Genomic DNA, 19,156 nt, shown 5'->3' on the forward strand with positions numbered 1-19,156 from the left:
TTCCAAAAGACAGTGGTAGTGTATTTACTTTGCTCGTTATTGTATGTTATTGCAATACTTCTTTGGTGAATTTTTCTCTTTATGACCAGAGGCAAACATAACATCCAGCAGATGGACCAGGAGCGGGAGTGCATGTTTGTGTCTGCGTTTGTCGAAACCCGACGATACATTGTGAAGGCGATAGGTGTGGGTCATCCCTCTGATGTGGCTTTCTGCACATCCCTTTCAAGCCGTTCCAAAGACTCCTTGGCCGAGCCGCAGACTGTTTTGCCCGCGGCCCCGGAAAGAGGCCGCATGTCCCGAAGGAGCCCGGCACTTTATAGTGTCCTTGTAACGTGGGATGCAGAATCTTCCTCGCAGCTCCATAAGATGATGTGTGATTCAACCGATAGGGAAGTTAAGTAATTGCAGTGCTTTGCGTCTCTTTCTCTAATAAAATTGGATTTTATTTGCTCTTCTGTATATTTTCCATCGGTGATCATATCGATGGCTGTTCAGGTTTGTTAGACGGAACACTATGGAGCAGTGAATGCGATTGGCTCAATGTTGCATTGCTTTCCAACCAATGTTGGTGGAATATACAAGTGAAACATCATTCACATAGTGATACGAGCACAACTAGAACAGCACTGGTAGACAGTATACCTTTGCCAGGCTGAACAGTTTACATTTTGTATCCCACTGATAGGCCGGATCTGCATCCAGATCTTAACCAAAATCTCAAATCTCTCAATGGTTTTGGCCCCATCTCTCAATGGTGAAGAATCACTTGAAAATTAAAAATTCTTGGATCAGGATCCAGATCTTCACTAAAATTGGATCGATTTACCCTTGTCACATGCCCAACATGTCCACCAAATTCCATCTGAATCCGTCCATAACTTTTTGAGACATCCTGCTCACAGACAAGCGGATGTCAAAACATACATCCGTTCACCTTCAATGGCAGAGGTAAAAATTGGAATGCTATTTCTCCTTTGGTCATTTATTAGGAAAAAACTGCCATCAATAAATGGCTTTTCTGGCTGGCCAAGATCATTGCCATTTTTCAGGATGGTTCAAATTTTCCGAAAATGGTTGATATCCATCATGTCATATGTTACATTGAAAGTGTGTTGTCTACGAAGCAGGATCCGTATGGAGTCGGTCGTATGGAGTCGTATGGAGTCGTATGGAGACTCCGTATGGAGTCGGCACAGTGTGCCAGCCAGAAATTCCGAGTCTCGCAGATCGGAGATGGATCCAACAAGGTGAAATGCGCCACATCTACTGGTCAACTCTTCCACCCATTGCAGCATATCTTGGACATACATCGCAATAGAAATGCATAATATTGTGAGTGGTCATTTTGCCAATTTTGAACATGCCAAGCCTGATTTTGATATGTAAAACATACACGATTTTCCTTAAATTCAAAAGTAACCACAATTTTTAGATGAAAATAAGTATTTTCTAATTTACATAGAAGAGAGTAATCCTATTTAATCAAACAATTATTTAAATGTTTATCGATGTGTTTTAACATAATTTAATCTTGGCATGTGCAGCTGCACAATGCATTGCAGCTGAGATGAAAGCAAGAACTTTTGCAACTTCCTGTGCACTCTGTTTTACATCCACATTTTGTTTGTTCTTGGCAACGTGCTGCAATGGGTAGAAGAGTTGACCAGCAGGTGTGCCACATTTCACTTTGTTGGATCCATCTCCAATCTGCAGGGTTCTGAATTTCTGGCTGGCACACTGTGGACTGACTCTATACCTGCTTGGTATGAGCACACTTGGAATGTTGCAAGATTGTGCATCATTAACTGTTGTAGTGATCACAAACTTCTCAAGAATTGCAAGATCATCTTCTCCAAGCGATTTTGAATACTGGCTTAGCTTTGTGAAGACATATGTGGCCTCAAGCAACATGTTCAATGTTTGCGCTGCAGACTTTGCTTCGCCACAGAAAGCAGACACAATGTCACAACCATTGAATGTGTGGAAAAAAGGATTCCACTTGTCTTCTCAGGACCAATGGTAGATAGAAAGTCATGTACTGTAATCCATCTCAAATATTTGACCAAAAGCAATCCACAAATTCTCCAAACCAAGGTCCAGCAGAGATTGCAAAACAGACATGGCAATCACTACAACATCTGTGTCATTTGCTTTGATCATGAAGACCTTGTTGCCTCTTCTACTGCTGCATTCCTGGCATGAACCAAATGCATGTATCTGCCTCTTCATGAGAACAAGGAGCCACACTGTCCAAGCTGATCATTTGGTTGCTGGAAGCCTTTTCTCCTTTTGTCACAATAACCAGGTTTGCTGGGCCTATCACAGCCATATTATCTGCAAGGAAGTGGAAAAGCAATGTCTTCTTGTTGTCATTTTGCAAGAAACTCCTGCCGTTTTTTGGTGGCTTGTTGATTCCTGTCACCCTACGTCTGACTCCATGTCCTCACTTTGACCTTATTTCGAACTCCAGGCAGGATGGTAGGTATACATTGAAGACATCGATGACGCTTTATAGTGTACCATATCGAGTCTCCGCTTATTATGGGAAGGGTATCTTCTTTGGTACAGTTATCAAATGTCTTATTGGATGTATGCGGTGGAAGAGGATTCACCAATGCTGAGCTGTTATTGATGATGACTTCAGCCCCTAGTTCATCGTCAGGTGCTGTCACTTGGGCTTCAAGAGTTTCAACAAGCTAAGATGTCTCACTAGTGGGAAGCATCCCATTGCTACTCAAAGCTATGGGAATTGCCTGGTTCTCATGCTGAAAGAACTTCTGCCCCTTGTTCATCGTCAGGTATTGTCACCTGGGCTTCAAGAGTTTCAAAGAGCTAAGATGTCTCACTAGTGGGAAGCATCCTATTGCCACTCAAAGCTAAGGGAATTGCCTGGTTCTCATGCTGAAAGAACTCATGTAAGCCACACTGTCTGCTTCCTGACATGAGAATAAAAGTTGAGAGAAAAGACAGAAGTCTTCCTACATTACTATTTACTTTGTGTCATTATATACCAGTTCCTGGTTGAAGAAGGCAATCTTGTTCTTCTCATTTGACTGCTAAAACAAGCATCCATCTTTACTTTCTAGTCTATCCATGAATTGTTCACTGTTTCTTGTGTAGTATGTACTAATGATTTCAAAAACACTTTGGTGGACAAAGCCCCTGGTGTCCAGTGTAAGCAGGTCAGCTTGCTTGTCTTGAAAAGGATTGCTCATATCCTGTAGAACCATGGTCAGCTTGACTACATTCTCAAAGACCAATGCTTGGCCTTGCTTTACGTCTCAGACTTTTCAGATGGGCCCTCTTTCTGTTATGCTCTTGCCAGGCAAGCAGGATGATATTTCTGATTCTGCATGCAATATCATCTCTACCACTGAGTTTTCCCAAGAGCTTTCCATCATTGAGAGGCTTGGCACATTCAGAGAGAGGCTTGCCTGTCATTGATTTGCATGGCCGTGGTTCATCTCAATGCAGATGCATGAGCTTTTTTTCTCACAAACGTTCACTTGGTTTTGGACTAGTTATTTGTACATTACTGTGACTTTCATAAGATACTACCTTCTGCAGTGGATGTTCTTTTTTTCCTTTTCAAGTTTGGTGTTAGCATCAGTCTACAACTTTAATGTTATCTTGCTGTTTTACCTTTGCAACTGAAGGTGAACAGAGGTTATGTTTTCACCCTGTTTGTCTGTTTGTGAGGAGGACATCTCAAAAAGTGGTGGACAGATTCAGACAAAACTTGGTTGACATGTTGCGTATGTGACAAGGATGACTTCAATTTTGGTGAAGATTCAAATCCAGATCCAGATCAAGATCTATATTAAAAAAAAAAATTATGAGTTACTCTTCACCATTGAGAAATAGGGCTAGAAACGATATATAGCCAGCATTAGAGTTCAAAAGGTTGTGGATGGATTATGACAAAACTTGTTGGATGAGTTGGGTAGGTGACAAGAACAAGCCAATTCGATTTTGTTCAGGTGCAGATGCAGATCCGGCCTATCAGTGGGATACAAAACGTAAACTGTTCATCCTGGTGGAGGTATCTACCTTTTGCCGTTCTTGTTCCTTGATGTTTGGTTTTTGTGTGCAGAATTGAGGCACATGGAGGAGCTAGGACATAAAATGGACCAGGACATAACAGAACAAAATAACAGTGAAAAGAGAGAGGGACACCACAACAGCAGAGTAAAGGGACAAAATAGATGGAGATCTAGAGGTGAAATGACAAAGGAAAGATTTTTTTTATTTATTGTATACTGAATCGAGGCTCGTGAAAGAGCTAACATTTATTTCACAAACAAATCAACCAGAAAAACAAAATATATAAAAAGAGGGAGCGGAACAAGATGGGGAGAGAAGGGGAAGCACACACATAACATTTGAGAGCAGGGAGATGTGTGGGAGGGAGAGGGATTGGATTGGGGGCAGGAGGCGTGGGAAGGGGGGGGGGGGGGGTGGGGGTGGGAGAAGTATAAAACACAAGGACACCAAGGACTTCCCGGACAGAAGTTGGTATTTCAAAAAAGTGGATTTGGGGTGAAATTAGCGGGGGTAGAAAAGATCAAGGTTTTGGATGGGGGAAGATAAGAGATGGTGGTGAACAGCTGTTTTAAAGACCTGGAGGGTGGAGTGGGATTGAAGAGAGTGAGGGAGTTTGTTCCAGAGGCGGGAGAAAAGAGGAATGAAGGAGTGAAGGTGAGCAGAGAGTCTTGATTTTGGCAGTTTAACCATAAGAGGGTTGCAGGCAGATCTTCTGCGACCTGTAGGAATATTTGGGGGACAGAACCCAGAGAGAGCTGGGGGGCAAGGCCAGAGAGGAGTTGGTAGAAGACGGAAAGACCACCAACCTGCCTGCGGTGAGTGAGTGAAAGGCCCTTGGAGTTAGCTTCATCGCGGGAGATTCCAATGATTCTGAACGCTTTGGTTTCAACAGCGTGAAGACGAGCTATGTGTGAGGCAGGAGCACCAGCCCAGAGGGGAGAGCAGTATTCCATTGAGCTGCGGATGAAAGCCTTGTATGTGGTGAGGAGCTCAGGTGTGCCAAGGAAGGACTTCGCACGACGGAGGATGCCCAGTCGGCGACTGGCTTTGGAGGCCAGATTTGAAATGTGGTTTTCCCAGGAAAGATCATGGCAGATAGTGAGACCCAAAAGCTTGAGCGACAGAACTTCTTGGAGAGGATTATTCAGAAAGTGGATGGGAGGGTTGTCCAGTCGGTCTTTTCGGAGAGACATCGAAAGAGTGTGAGATTTGTCAGGATTGAAAGACATGTTCCACTTGTTTTCCCAGTCTGTGATTTTGTCCAGGTCTGCAGAGTGAGGAGGCTGCAGACTGCCGATCTGAGGGATGAGGAATGGAGCGACAGAGAATAGAGTCATCAGCAAAGAGATAGAGAGGTTTTTCAAGAGTCAGAGAGATCATTGATGAAGACCAGAAAAAGCACAGGGCCCAGAACACTGCCTTGGGGAACTCAAGCCTGAACAGGAAGAGGAGATGAGAGAAACCCATTCAGGGCCACACGTTCACTACGACTAGAGAGGAAGTCCACCAGCCATGCTTGGAGATTTCCATGGATACCAAAGGAGGAGAGTTTGGTAAGCAGAGCGGGGTGCCAGACCATATCGAATGAGAGCAAGGGGGAGGACTCAGTGGGAGAACAAGCTGAATCCAAGCAAAACTCTCAATCACAGAAGTGGATGGGAAAACTGGATAAGAAGCAAAATGGAATAGAAAAAAAACAGGGGCAGGAGGGGGGATAAACTGTAAACCTGGAAAGATGCGTGTTTGTGCAAGGCCAATTTGCTTTCTTTTTCAATTTATATTTGCCTTTTTGGATGTGGAGGTTTATCGGAAGCCTGGTGGCTACGTAAAGACGTCAGTTTACAGGAAACCGACCCACACCAGAAGATTACTGGATTTTAATTATTGCAACACGTTTAGCATGGGCTTTGTACTCCGACATGAAATTCCAAAGCTGATGCAATGAAATAAATTAAATTACTCGTGGTTAGAGGGGCCCTGCTCAAAAATGGATATAGCAAAGGGATACTCCCCATCCTGAAAGAGCCAAAACGAGCAGAACGGAATGAGCCAGACACTCTTGAGCACTGTGTACTGCCGTACGACCTGGGCCTTTCAAAAAGGATCAGCAAGAGAGTACGCAGCACACAGATTGGTGTAGCCTACAATCCTTTACACACCGTCCGTAATGTCATTTCAAAACTAAAAGACACAACATCAACTAACCCCAAACTACAAATCAGTAGTTTACCATTCTTCATGCAAAGACCATGACAAATTCTACATTTGTGAAACTGGAAGGAATTTGAAACAGAGGCTAGATGTACATGATAGAGCAGTTAGGATGGGAAAGGCGACACAGTCGGCCATAGCATGTCATTGCCTGCAATATGGCCACAAATTTGACTTATATAGTCCTGGCAGTGTCCATATGTTTTATACCTCTCCCACTGCCCCCTTCCCACGCCCCCCCCCCCCCAAAGCCCTCGCCCTCTCTCAGATCTCTCGATGTCTCCATGTCTCTCGGTCCCTGCTCTCAAATGTTGTGTTTGTGTCCTTCCCCCTCTCTCCCCATCTTGTCTACCGCTCCCTATGTTATATGTTTTATGTGTCGGTTTGTCTTTCTGTGTGTTCATGTGATTAATGTTCGCTCTTTCACGAGCCTCGATATTGTATACAAAAAAAAAAAAAAAAAAAAAAAAAAAAAAAAAAAAAAACCTGTATCCTAGACACGCCATCCAACAAATGACACTAATCAATACTGGAAGCAAGGCACTCCAAGAACCTCGAAGATGGTCTATCTGGGTATGCGGGTGTCTTCTGATACCTCAGGGAGATGGATGCTTCTGCCTTGCATAGCCCCAGGTCACCTGTGGGCAAGGTGTAGTACCTGTCAGCCCCCCTTACCAGATTAACGGTCCGAAGCCATGCGGTTTAAATTGCAGATGGCTCTGCACATCTGGTGGCCTGGGGTCACTCTGCTGCTGCAAGACCCATGACCTTCGACGGAGACCCAGCTTTCTGACACTGGGTTGAACATTGCGCTCAAAATGCCTTGGCAATCTCCTGATTTCATGATGCCATGCACACACTCAAGGCACCCATTGCCAGGGGCAGCACAGCAACCCCAAAACATCACTGAACCTCCTCCATATTTGACTGTATGGAAGGTGTTCTTTTATTTGAAGGTTTCATTTTATTTTCAGTAAACATAGAGATGATGTACTTTACCAAAAAGCTCTAATATGGTCTCATCTGTCCACAGGACATTCTCCCAGAAGAATTTTGGCTTGTTCAGGTGTGTTTTGGCAAACTCCAGTCAGGCTTTCTTTTGTTTGTCTCTCTCTCTTTCTCTCTCTCTCTCTCTCTCTCTCTCTCTCTCTCTCTCTCTCTCGCGCCACCTATCGGCCCTCGGTACGTTGGGTGTAGCGTCATGGCGGCTGTGAGCAACTGCTCTGTGTTTTGGTGAGTTCGTCGTGAGTTTTCCCCCCTCTCCTGCCCTCCCCTGCCCCCCCCTCCCTCTCCTTTTCCATCCTGTGTGCTTTGGCATTTGTTCCCATCTGTTCTACACCTTTGCCTTCGAGAGAGAGAGGATTGAGAGCGGGCCCATTCTGGGCGCGGCCTACTGGCGTTGACGGCGCGTTGTAAGCCATTTCTGTGCTTATAATGCACGTTTATTTTTTACTTTAGTTCGTTTTTTTAGGTTTGATACCCTCTTGTCCGGCTCGGACAAGCGGGGAGAGGGGGGGGGGGGGGGTATTTTCGCCGGAATGGCGAATGCACGCTCTCGTCGCGATGACTTTGAAGGCTTAACCAGGAAGCACGCGTTTGTGTGCGTGCCTCCGGATGGAGTCCCTGTCGAGGACATCATCCTCGCTGTGGGGAGCATTGTTGGAGATGAAAATATACGTGCAGCTTCGCGTATGAACCAGAAAGTGGTGGTGTTCGTTTCGGACGAGGAACTCGTCCATGACGTGGTAAGCGCGGGAATAACCACGGAAAGCGGTCACTTTATGATGGCATCGCCGCTATTAACTCCCGCGACGAGAGTGGTTATTTCCAACGTACCACCATTTATCCCAAATGACAAGTTAATGACCGTGCTATCACGGTACGGTAAAATGGTATCGAGGATTTCAACAATCCCTCTTGGGTGTCGGAATGAACGTGTTAAGCACGTAATGAGCTTCCGCAGACAGGTATATATGGTCCTTCCAGACTGTGGGGACGACACAGGCCTCAATATCACTTTCAAAATTAATTTTGAAGAGGCAAATTTCCAGCTATACGCATCGTCCACCACCTTAGCATGCTTTCAGTGTGGAGCGTATGGACATTTAAAACGTTCTTGTCCCAAAGCCTCGTGTGTCAGGTGTGGCAAGACGGGTCACACTGCCATAGTTTGTAAGGAGGAGGTTGCTCTGCTAATGAATACGCCCAGGGGGAGGGAGGTAAACGCTGCTCCACTAATGAATACTCCCAGTGGGAGGGAGGTTAACGTTGCTCCACTAATTGAGATTCCCAGTGGGGGGGAGGCTATCGCATTGCCACCGCCTAAAATTCCTAATGAGGGTGAATCCAGTGTTCCAAGCGTGAACGTATTTATTCTTCCTCAGCAAAATGTTGAAATGGACACTGATAGCAAGGTGGGGACGAGTAAACGAAGGGCTCCGCATGATAGTGACTCATCTGGAGCAGGTAAAAAGGTCGTGCTCGATTTTCAGGCTGTTAGTGAAAAAACTCTTCAGGATGCACCTGGAATCTCTCTGCAAAGCGCGGACCAAATAAATAAAGAGGAAAACCCAGAAAAGAGCATCAGGGTTCAGCCGCTAAAACAACGCGCTTCCATTACTCACACAGACGACGTTAATGATGTAAATACTTCAGGCCACGATACCGTGAATGGCGCATCATTGATCCAAGCGAATGTCGCCGAACAGGCTGACATCCATAATAAATCTGCCAATATAGCAGAAAAGAGCGGAAACATAAATCCACAGGAATGTGGGAATAATGATTTCATGCCAATTGAGGAAATCAGTAATCAATGTGCTGATGTTTCCCAAACACAGCACTGCGTGGACCCCCCAGACAAGGGAAGGCTAGGTTGCATAGCAGGAGAAGAAAACGGTATTGACCCAGACCCCATTGGACCACTTTCTGATTTATCAGAATCGGAAGAGGAGGTGGAGGTAACAGCATTATCACAATTAATGCCAGATCAACCCCCAACCCCTCCCCATATTGTTCTCTCATTCCTCAATGAAACGTATAGACAGCGAAATGTCATCATTGGGGATCATTTCCCTGATTTGGCTCCCTTTATTCAGGCTGCAAAACTAGTCATAAAAAAATCTGAGGAACTAAACCTAACAAAATCGCAGTTTCATCGACTAAAGAAAATCATAACAAAGGCAAAGAGTGAGTACTCACAGTGTCAGACAAAATTTACTAATGAGTGATGAAGACGCTTAATCTTGCAACACTCAATATAAATGGCGGTGGGGCCAGTCACATCCGCCAGATCCAAGTGAATAGTTTATTCAAAAGGAAACAAGTCGATGTAATATTACTGCAAGAAACTCATATTATTGAGAAGGTTGAACATGACTGGAGCAGCATGTTCAAAGGTAAATGTTTCTTCAGTAATATGTCATCTGTATCTGCTGGAGTGGGGTTTTTGTTAAAACCAGGACTTGTACCTGAATCTTGCCTCTTTCAGGAGGTGATTCGGGGACGTTTTGCCTCCCTAGAATTGGTGATCAATAGCCTGAAGCTTATTATTTTTAATGTATATGCACCAAGCGAGAGTACTGACCGTAAAGCCTTCTTTACTGAAGTGATAAACCATTTAAACTTGTTTGACCCAAATCAGTGCATATGCATGGGGGGAGATTTCAATTGTACGCTAGAGCCCAAAATAGACAGAAATTCACCGGAACCACATCCCGAGTCCCACGGTAACCTCTCCCAGTTCCTTTCAGGTGGGGTTTTTTTGGATGTATGGCGATTGATGCACCCAAATGACCGGCAGTTTACATGGTGTCGATGCTCCAATGGCCAAGTATCCTTAGCGAGGCTTGACCGCTGGTACATCACCCCACGATTAAGGAATATTGCAACCTCCTCAACTATCACCCCTTCCATCTTCTCTGACCACCACATGGTCACGATGGGCCTATCTTTCCCACAATTCAAACGGAGGAGCGCCTATTGGAAATTCAATACAAGCCTTTTGGATGATACCCTGTTTAAGGAAGCCTTTCGCATCCTATGGATAGCAATAGTTGGAAAAAAGCCCCTCTTTGCTTCCACTAACCTTTGGTGGGATAATATGAAAACTCATATACGACTTTTTTGTCAACAGTTTAATTCCCACATCACCCATGAAAATCAAATCACATTGGCACGGTTGGAAACCGAAATTCTAAAACTGCAAAACAAAATGGCAGAGCAGGAAAATGAGGCAAATTATAAATTGCTCCTTGAAAAAAGGACCCAACTCTGGGAACTATTACAGGAGAAGGCTGCAGGACTGCTAGTTAGACTGAGAGTAAAAAGCATCAAAGTATCGGATAGTCCTAGCAAAGCCTTCTTTCACTTAGAAGCTGAAACGAAGCCTCCCCAGCTTATTTCATCAGTTAAGGACCCCAGTGGGAATGAAATTACAAGTTCTGATGGGGTAAAAATCACTATTAGAAAGTATTATTCTGAACTATTTGCTAAAAAAGATATATATGAGGATAAAATAAAATGTTTTACCTCCCATCTCCCAACCCTAACTGAGACTCAACGCCTGGAGCTGGATGTGCCTTTAAGCCTTGATGAATTACAGCGTGCCCTGGTTGGAATGGAATCTGGAAAGGCTCCTGGAATTGATGGCCTGCCAGCTGAGTTTTACATGGAATTTTGGGACATTTTGGGCCCAGAACTATTGATTGTAATCCAAGAATCCTTGCGAAAAGGTGTAATGCCACTAAGCCTAAGGAGAGCAGTGGTGAGTCTTCTCCCAAAGTCAGGAGACCTCCGGCGGATGGAGAATTGGAGACCGGTTTCAATAATGTGTACCGACTATAAACTGTTTTCGAAAGCAATGGCAAATCGCTTAAAAAAAGTCATTGGTGATCTGGTTTTACCTGATCAGACATTCTGCATCCCCAGTCGTTCGATTTACGACAACATTTTTTTCGTGCGGGATTTAATGTATGCTCGCCATGACCAAAATGATTTTGGAATATGTTTTCTAGACTTTGAAAAAGCCTTTGACAGCATTGACCATGTTTTCTTGTGCCATGTTCTTGAAGCATGTGGGTTTGGGGTAATTTTCAGGGCCTTTATAACTTTATTGTACACTGACATCTCCAGTGTAATTAAGGTGAACAATGAACTGGTTCCCCCCATAAAGGTTCAGAGGGGGGTACGGCAGGGTTGCCCAGTCTCAGGTTTGCTTTTTGCGCTAGCAATGGAGCCATTTCTTTGCACACTGAGAAAGAATATCTCTGGCCTGACCTGTTTTCCTGGAAGCCCACCAATGACTATATCGGCCTATGCAGACGATGTTTGCGTCATTATAAAAAACCACCAAGACATTGTTGCTCTTGTAAAGTCCTTAAGAACCTTTTTCATGGCTTCATCTCTGAAGGTTAATTGGACGAAAAGCAAAGCTCTTTGGGTGCCATACCTTAATAGCTGCCTACCTGTCTCAACACATCTGCCTGCTCTTCCAGAAAACTTGGAGTGGAAAACAGATGGTGTTGATTACCTTGGTGTGTCCCTGGGCTCTACACAATTTGAGAAAAGGAATTGGGAAGGTGTGACCGGAGAAATAGACAGGAGGCTGAACCTGTGGAAAAGAGCCCTACCGCACCTCTCATTTAAGGGCCGAGTCTTAGTGGCAAACAACTTGGTTGCTGCAACGTTGTGGCATCGCTTTATTTGCCTGCAACCACCAGAAGTGTTGCTGGACAGGATACAGGCCAAACTTGTGGACTTTTTTGGGGGAGGCCATCATTGGCTGCGGCCAAGTGTAATATGCCTTACTTCATCGGAAGGTGGTCAGAGCCTTGTTCACGTGAGATCCCGTCTCATGGCTTTTCGCCTGTGCTCCATTCAACGCCTCCTATTTGGTGAAAACCTGCCAAACCATGCCTTGGCTTGCCATATTTTACAGCAGGCGGGTAGACTCGGCTATGGTCTCGAAGTATTCCTGACTCACCTCAAGTACGTGAATACATCAACGCTCCCCATATTTTACCAGAGCCTTCTCAGTGCCTGGGAAAGACTTTCCGTGAGCCGTAAAGCGGACACCTACTCCCCAGGGATGTTCGAGGTTGAACCCCTGTTCTTCAACCCTCTCTTCCCTGATGTTCTCAAGAGTCGCCATTTGTGCCAACGCTTTATTGAGGCAGGCATAAACAAAGTATGGCACCTTCGGCCAAACTCCGGTGTCGGGTGGAGGAATGTGGAGGAAATTTCAACCTTGACGGCGATTCGGTCCAAGAGGACAATTGGAACGATTTTGAGGAAAGTTGTTCAAAAACGTCATCAGCTACAGAAACTTTGGACTTGGAATACTTTTGGACACCCCAACGAGTCCCCGTTTCCGAAACTGATTTTTGCCTGCTTTCCAAACGAACTTCCACCTGTAAGCACAGGGACAAGTGTATTGCATGCTGAGAGCAGCAAGAGCCTGTATAGGTGGTGGTTATCTCAAGTTCTTGGTATTCCTCCGCTAAATGGAGTAGCACGATGGAAGAGGCTACTCCCTGCCGGGCCCCCCAATGAACCTGTATGGGAATCAATGTATAGTAAGCTGATCAACAAAAGAACAGGTGATCTTCAGTGGCGCCTTGCCCACGGGATCATCCCATGTAATACATATGTATGGAATTTTGCCCCAATATCTGCATGTTGCCCCTTTTGTTCTGTAAATGAGGATGTTTTTCATTTTTTCATTGGCTGTGAAAGACTTTTTCCTTTATTTGAATGGTTAGACTTTGTGTCGTTCAAAATGAATTTCAGATTTACTTTTCGATCCTTTATTTTTGGGCTCAAAAAGAGACGGCAACACAACAAGGACTATGAACTGTTGTGCTTTTTTGTAGCTACAGCAAAGCTTGCCACTTACCTGTCCAGAAAGGAGAAGCGGAATGGTAAGCCCATTCCTCAGTGCAAGGTCATGACGTTTTTCAATGCACTGTGTGCTGCAAGGCTAAAACATGAGTTTGAGTTTTCCAAGAGCATGGGCGAAATTGATGGATTTGTGGAAAAATGGTGTTTGAAAAGTGTCTGTGAAGTCCGCCAAAACGAGTTGGTATTATTTTTCTCATGATTGTTCATAATTTCTACAATTCATAATAGTGCTGCAGAAGATTGCATTTGTTTTCGGTAAAAGTTGAACTGATCAACGCATATATCTGTATTGTTTCCTCGCTTCATCGTTTTCTCTTGTTTTTGGCTTTGTTGATTTTATACACTGTACATCCATGCACTTTATAATTTTTGGAATAAAAGGACGTCAAAAGTCAAAAGTCTCTCTCTTCTCTCTCTCTCTTCTCTCTCTTCTCTCTCTCTTCTCTCTCTTCTCTCTCTTCTCTCTATTCTCTCTCTTCTCTCTCTTCCTCTCTTCTCTTCTCTTCTCTCTCTCTCTCTCTCTCTCTCTCTCTCTCTCTCTCTCTCTCTCTCTCCTCTCTCTCTCTCTCTCTCACCATAGAACCCCCTTTTATTGAGTTGGCGACGGATGGTGAGAGTTGAAACTGTCGTACCTTGTGTCTGAAGGTCAGCTTGAATCTGTTTGGCAGTTGATCAAGGTGCTTTCTCCACCATTCCAACAATCCTTCGCTGCAATCTTCCATCAAGTTTTCTCTTGTAGCCACGTTCAGGGAGGTTGGCTACAGTGCCATGGGCCTTAAACTTCCTGATAGCATTGCATACGGTGGACACAGGAACATCATAATCTCTGGGAGATGGACTTGTAGCCTTGAGATTGTCCATGCTTGACTACAATTTTGTCTGACCTCCTCAGACAATTCTCTGGCTTTCTTTCTTTTCTCCATGCTCATTGTGGTACACACATTGACACAAAACAGCAGAATAACTCCTTTTCTCGATTCAAACCGATTGAATGAGTGATTTTTACAGTGCAGGCACCTACAACTTACCACAGGTGAGTTCAATTCCAAAGTAAAAGAGAATCACCTGCTTGAAATCTAATTATTTCTAACAACTTCTAAAAGGTGCAAATAATATTGTCTGGGCCATTTTAGGATTTCTGTGTGAAATAGATTTATTAAATTTTTTCAGCTTTTTTGTTCGGTTCCACTGCAAACCAAAGAAATACATATGTGGATACCAAAATATTTTTAGATGTCGACAATTTTCTGGAAGAAATGGTGCATTATTTAAAAAAAAGTGCAAGGGGTGCCAATATTTTTGGCCATATTAGAGCTTTTTAGATGAGACCATTTTAGACATATTAGAGGTTTGGTGGCCATAAAAATGTACAAGTTTGAATGAATGAAAATGATCATTGTACAAGTTTCTGCACAATAAAAGCTTGATGAGCCTTCAAACCAATGGGTTATTTTGAGCTTCCGTTGTATTTACACATTTATCTGGTTAATTCTCTCAGGATTTAAATGTCTTCCCCTCGACCAAACAAATTAAACTGGAAGAGTAATTTCACATTTTTCACATTTTTGGTGGAGTTGGTCACCTTTGCAGAATTTTGGATTCCTTTTGCATTCCTATGCAAGGGGCTATGCAAGGCAGAAGCATCCATCTCCCTGAGGTATCAGAAGACACCCGCATACCCAGATAGACCATCTTCGAGGTTCTTGGAGTGCCTTGCTTCCAGTATTGATTAGTGTCATTGCACCTTTTGCATTCTCAAGTCTGGATCATATTCCTGGCTTGACTATAAGCTGCTACTGTGTTTCACATGCAGACTGTTCCACTTAAATCAATGAGTGCCCCATGAATGGGATGTTAAGCTGGGGACTTGTAACCAAATTATCTTGGTTGGTAAATTCAACCTTCAGCATAAATGGAATGATAGAGGGAGAACGTTTTGCTCTGTTGTGTTTTCCCACCATTTATTTTCCTCTTTTTAAGCGGTGAAGTCGCTTCAATATTTGGCTATGTCTTTGCTTCCACCCATCCATTCGTCTATCAAAAATGAAGAAGAACATTTCTACCCCACCGTGTTTAATTATAATCGGTTCTAAAGGGGTAATTCTAATGAGTAATTCTAACATGGAGGGTAATTAATCGGTAATTCGAAAGAGTAATGCAAAAGAGTAATTCCAAAGGATAATTCTAAACGGTTTTAAAGGGTAATTCTAAACGGTTTTAAAGAGTAATTCTAAAGGGTAATTCTAAACGGTTTTAAAGAGTAATTCTAAAGGGTAATTCTAAAGAGTAATTCTAAACGGTTTTAAAGAGTAATTCTAAAGAGTAATTCTAAAGGGTAATTCTAAACGGTTTTAAAGAGTAATTCTAAAGAGTAATTCTAAAGGGTAATTCTAAACGGTTTTAAAGAGTAATTCTAAAGAGTAATTCTAAAGGGTAATTCTAAACGGTTTTAAAGAGTAATTCTAAAGAGTAATTCTAAAGGGTAATTCTAAAGAGTAATTCTAAACGGTTTTAAAGAGTAATTCTAAAGAGTAATTCTAAAGAGTAATTCTAAAGAGTAATTCTAAACGGTTTTAAAGAGTAATGCAAAAGAGTAATTCTAAACGGTTTTAAAGAGTAATTCTAAAGGGTAATTCTAAAGAGTAATTCTAAACGGTTTTAAAGAGTAATTCTAAAGGGTAATTCTAAAGGGTAATTCTAAACGGTTTTAAAGAGTAATTCTAAAGAGTAATTCTAAAGGGTAATTCTAAAGAGTAATTCTAAACGGTTTTAAAGAGTAATTCTAAAGGGTAATTCTAAAGGGTAATTCTAAACGGTTTTAAAGAGTAATTCTAAAGAGTAATTCTAAACGGTTTTAAAGAGTAATTCTAAAGGGTAATTCTAAAGAGTAATTCTAAACGGTTTTAAAGAGTAATTCTAAAGGGTAATTCTAAAGGGTAATTCTAAACGGTTTTAAAGAGTAATTCTAAAGGGTAATTCTAAAGGGTAATTCTAAACGGTTTTAAAGAGTAATTCTAAAGAGTAATTCTAAAGGGTAATTCTAAAGAGTAATTCTAAACGGTTTTAAAGAGTAATTCTAAAGGGTAATTCTAAAGGGTAATTCTAAACGGTTTTAAAGAGTAATTCTAAAGAGTAATTCTAAACGGTTTTAAAGAGTAATTCTAAAGGGTAATTCTAAAGAGTAATTCTAAACGGTTTTAAAGAGTAATTCTAAAGAGTAATTCTAAAGGGTAATTCTAAACGGTTTTAAAGAGTAATTCTAAAGAGTAATTCTAAAGGGTAATTCTAAACGGTTTTAAAGAGTAATTCTAAAGAGTAATTCTAAAGGGTAATTCTAAAGAGTAATTCTAAACGGTTTTAAAGAGTAATGCAAAAGAGTAATTCTAAACGGTTTTAAAGAGTAATTCTAAAGGGTAATTCTAAAGAGTAATTCTAAACGGTTTTAAAGAGTAATTCTAAAGGGTAATTCTAAAGGGTAATTCTAAACGGTTTTAAAGAGTAATTCTAAAGAGTAATTCTAAAGGGTAATTCTAAACGGTTTAAAGAGTAATTCTAAAGAGTAATTCTAAAGGGTAATTCTAAAGAGTAATTCTAAACGGTTTTAAAGAGTAATTCTAAAGGGTAATTCTAAAGGGTAATTCTAAACGGTTTTAAAGAGTAATTCTAAAGAGTAATTCTAAACGGTTTTAAAGAGTAATTCTAAAGGGTAATTCTAAAGAGTAATTCTAAACGGTTTTAAAGAGTAATTCTAAAGAGTAATTCTAAAGGGTAATTCTAAAGAGTAATTCTAAAGAGTAATTCTAAACGGTTTTAAAGGGTAATTCTAAAGAGTAATTCTAAACGGTTTTAAAGAGTAATTCTAAAGAGTAATTCTAAACGGTTTTAAAGAGTAATTCTAAAGGGTAATTCTAAAGAGTAATTCTAAAGAGTAATTCTAAACGGTTTTAAAGGGTAATTCTAAAGGGTAATTCTAAAGAGTAATTCTAAAGAGTAATTCTAAACGGTTTTAAAGGGTAATTCTAAAGAGTAATTCTAAACGGTTTTAAAGAGTAATTCTAAAGAGTAATTCTAAACGGTTTTAAAGAGTAATTCTAAAGAGTAATTCTAAACGGTTTTAAAGAGTAATTCTAAAGGGTAATTCTAAACGGTTTTAAAGAGTAATTTTAAAGAGTAATTCTAAAGGGTAATTCTAAACGGTTTTAAAGAGTAATTCTAAAGAGTAATTCTAAAGGGTAATTCTAAAGAGTAATTCTAAACGGTTTTAAAGAGTAATGCAAAAGAGTAATTCTAAACGGTTTTAAAGAGTAATTCTAAAGGGTAATTCTAAAGAGTAATTCTAAACGGTTTTAAAGAGTAATTCTAAAGGGTAATTCTAAAGGGTAATTCTAAACGGTTTTAAAGAGTAATTCTAAAGAGTAATTCTAAACGGTTTTAAAGAGTAATTCTAAAGGGTAATTCTAAAGAGTAATTCTAAACGGTTTTAAAGAGTAATTCTAAAGAGTAATTCTAAAGGGTAATTCTAAAGAGTAATTCTAAAGAGTAATTCTAAACGGTTTTAAAGGGTAATTCTAAAGAGTAATTCTAAACGGTTTTAAAGAGTAATTCTAAAGAGTAATTCTAAAGGGTAATTCTAAAGAGTAATTCTAAAGAGTAATTCTAAACGGTTCTAAAGGGTAATTCTAAAGAGTAATTCTAAAGGGTAATTCTAAACGGTTTTAAAGAGTAATTCTAAAGAGTAATTCTAAAGGGTAATTCTAAACGGTTTTAAAGAGTAATTCTAAAGAGTAATTCTAAACGGTTTTAAAGAGTAATTCCAAAGGATAATTCTAAAGAGTAATTCTAAAGGGCAATTTTAAAGAGTAATTCTAAAGAGTAATTCTAAAGAGTAATTCTAAACGGTTTTAAAGAGTAATTCTAAAGAGTAATTCTAAACGGTTTTAAAGAGTAATTCTAAAGAGTAATTCTAAAGAGTAATTCTAAAGGGCAATTTTAAAGAGTAATTCTAAAGAGTAATTCTAAAGAGTAATTCTAAACGGTTTTAAAGAATAATTCTAAAGGGTAATTCTAAAGGGCAATTTTAAAGAGTAATTCTAAAGAGTAATTCTAAAGAGTAATTCTAAACGGTTTTAAAGAGTAATTCTAAAGGGTAATTCTAAAGAGTAATTCTAAATGGGTTTAAAGAGTAATTCCAAAGGGTAATTCTAAAGAGTAATGCAAAAGAGTAATTCTAAATGGGTTTAAAGAGTAATTCCAAAGGGTAATTCTAAAGAGTAATTCCAAAGTGTAATTCTAAAGAGTAATTCTAAAGGGCAATTTTAAAGAGTAATTCTAAAGAGTAATTCTAAAGAGTAATTCTAAAGAGTAATTCTAAAGAGTAATTCTAAAGAGTAATTCTAAACGGTTTTAAAGAGTAATTCTAAAGGGTAATTCTAAAGAGTAATTCTAAACGGTTTTAAAGAGTAATTCTAAAGGGTAATTCTAAAGAGTAATTCGAAAGGGCAATTTTAAAGAGAGATTTTAAAGAGTAATTTTAAAGAGTAATTCTAAAGAGTAATTCTAAAGAGTAATTCTAAAGAGTAATTCTAAACGGTTTTAAAGAGTAATTCTAAAGGGTAATTTTAAAGAGAGATTTTAAAGAGTAATTTTAAAGAGTAATTCTAAAGAGTAATTCTAAAGAGTAATTCTAAAGAGTAATTCTAAACGGTTTTAAAGAGTAATTCTAAAGGGTAATTCTAAAGAGTAATTCGAAAGGGCAATTTTAAAGAGAGATTTTAAAGAGTAATTTTAAAGAGTAATTCTAAAGAGTAATTCTAAAGAGTAATTCTAAAGAGTAATTCTAAACGGTTTTAAAGAGTAATTCTAAAGGGTAATTCTAAAGAGTAATTCGAAAGGGCAATTTTAAAGAGAGATTTTAAAGAGTAATTTTAAAGAGTAATTTTAAAGAGTAATTCTAAAGAGTAATTCTAAACGGTTTTAAAGAGTAATTCTAAAGGGTAAT

This window comes from Myxine glutinosa, chromosome 11, assembly GCF_964187855.1.
Source record: "Myxine glutinosa chromosome 11, kmMyxGlut1.1, whole genome shotgun sequence".
Taxonomy (NCBI): domain Eukaryota; kingdom Metazoa; phylum Chordata; class Myxini; order Myxiniformes; family Myxinidae; genus Myxine; species Myxine glutinosa.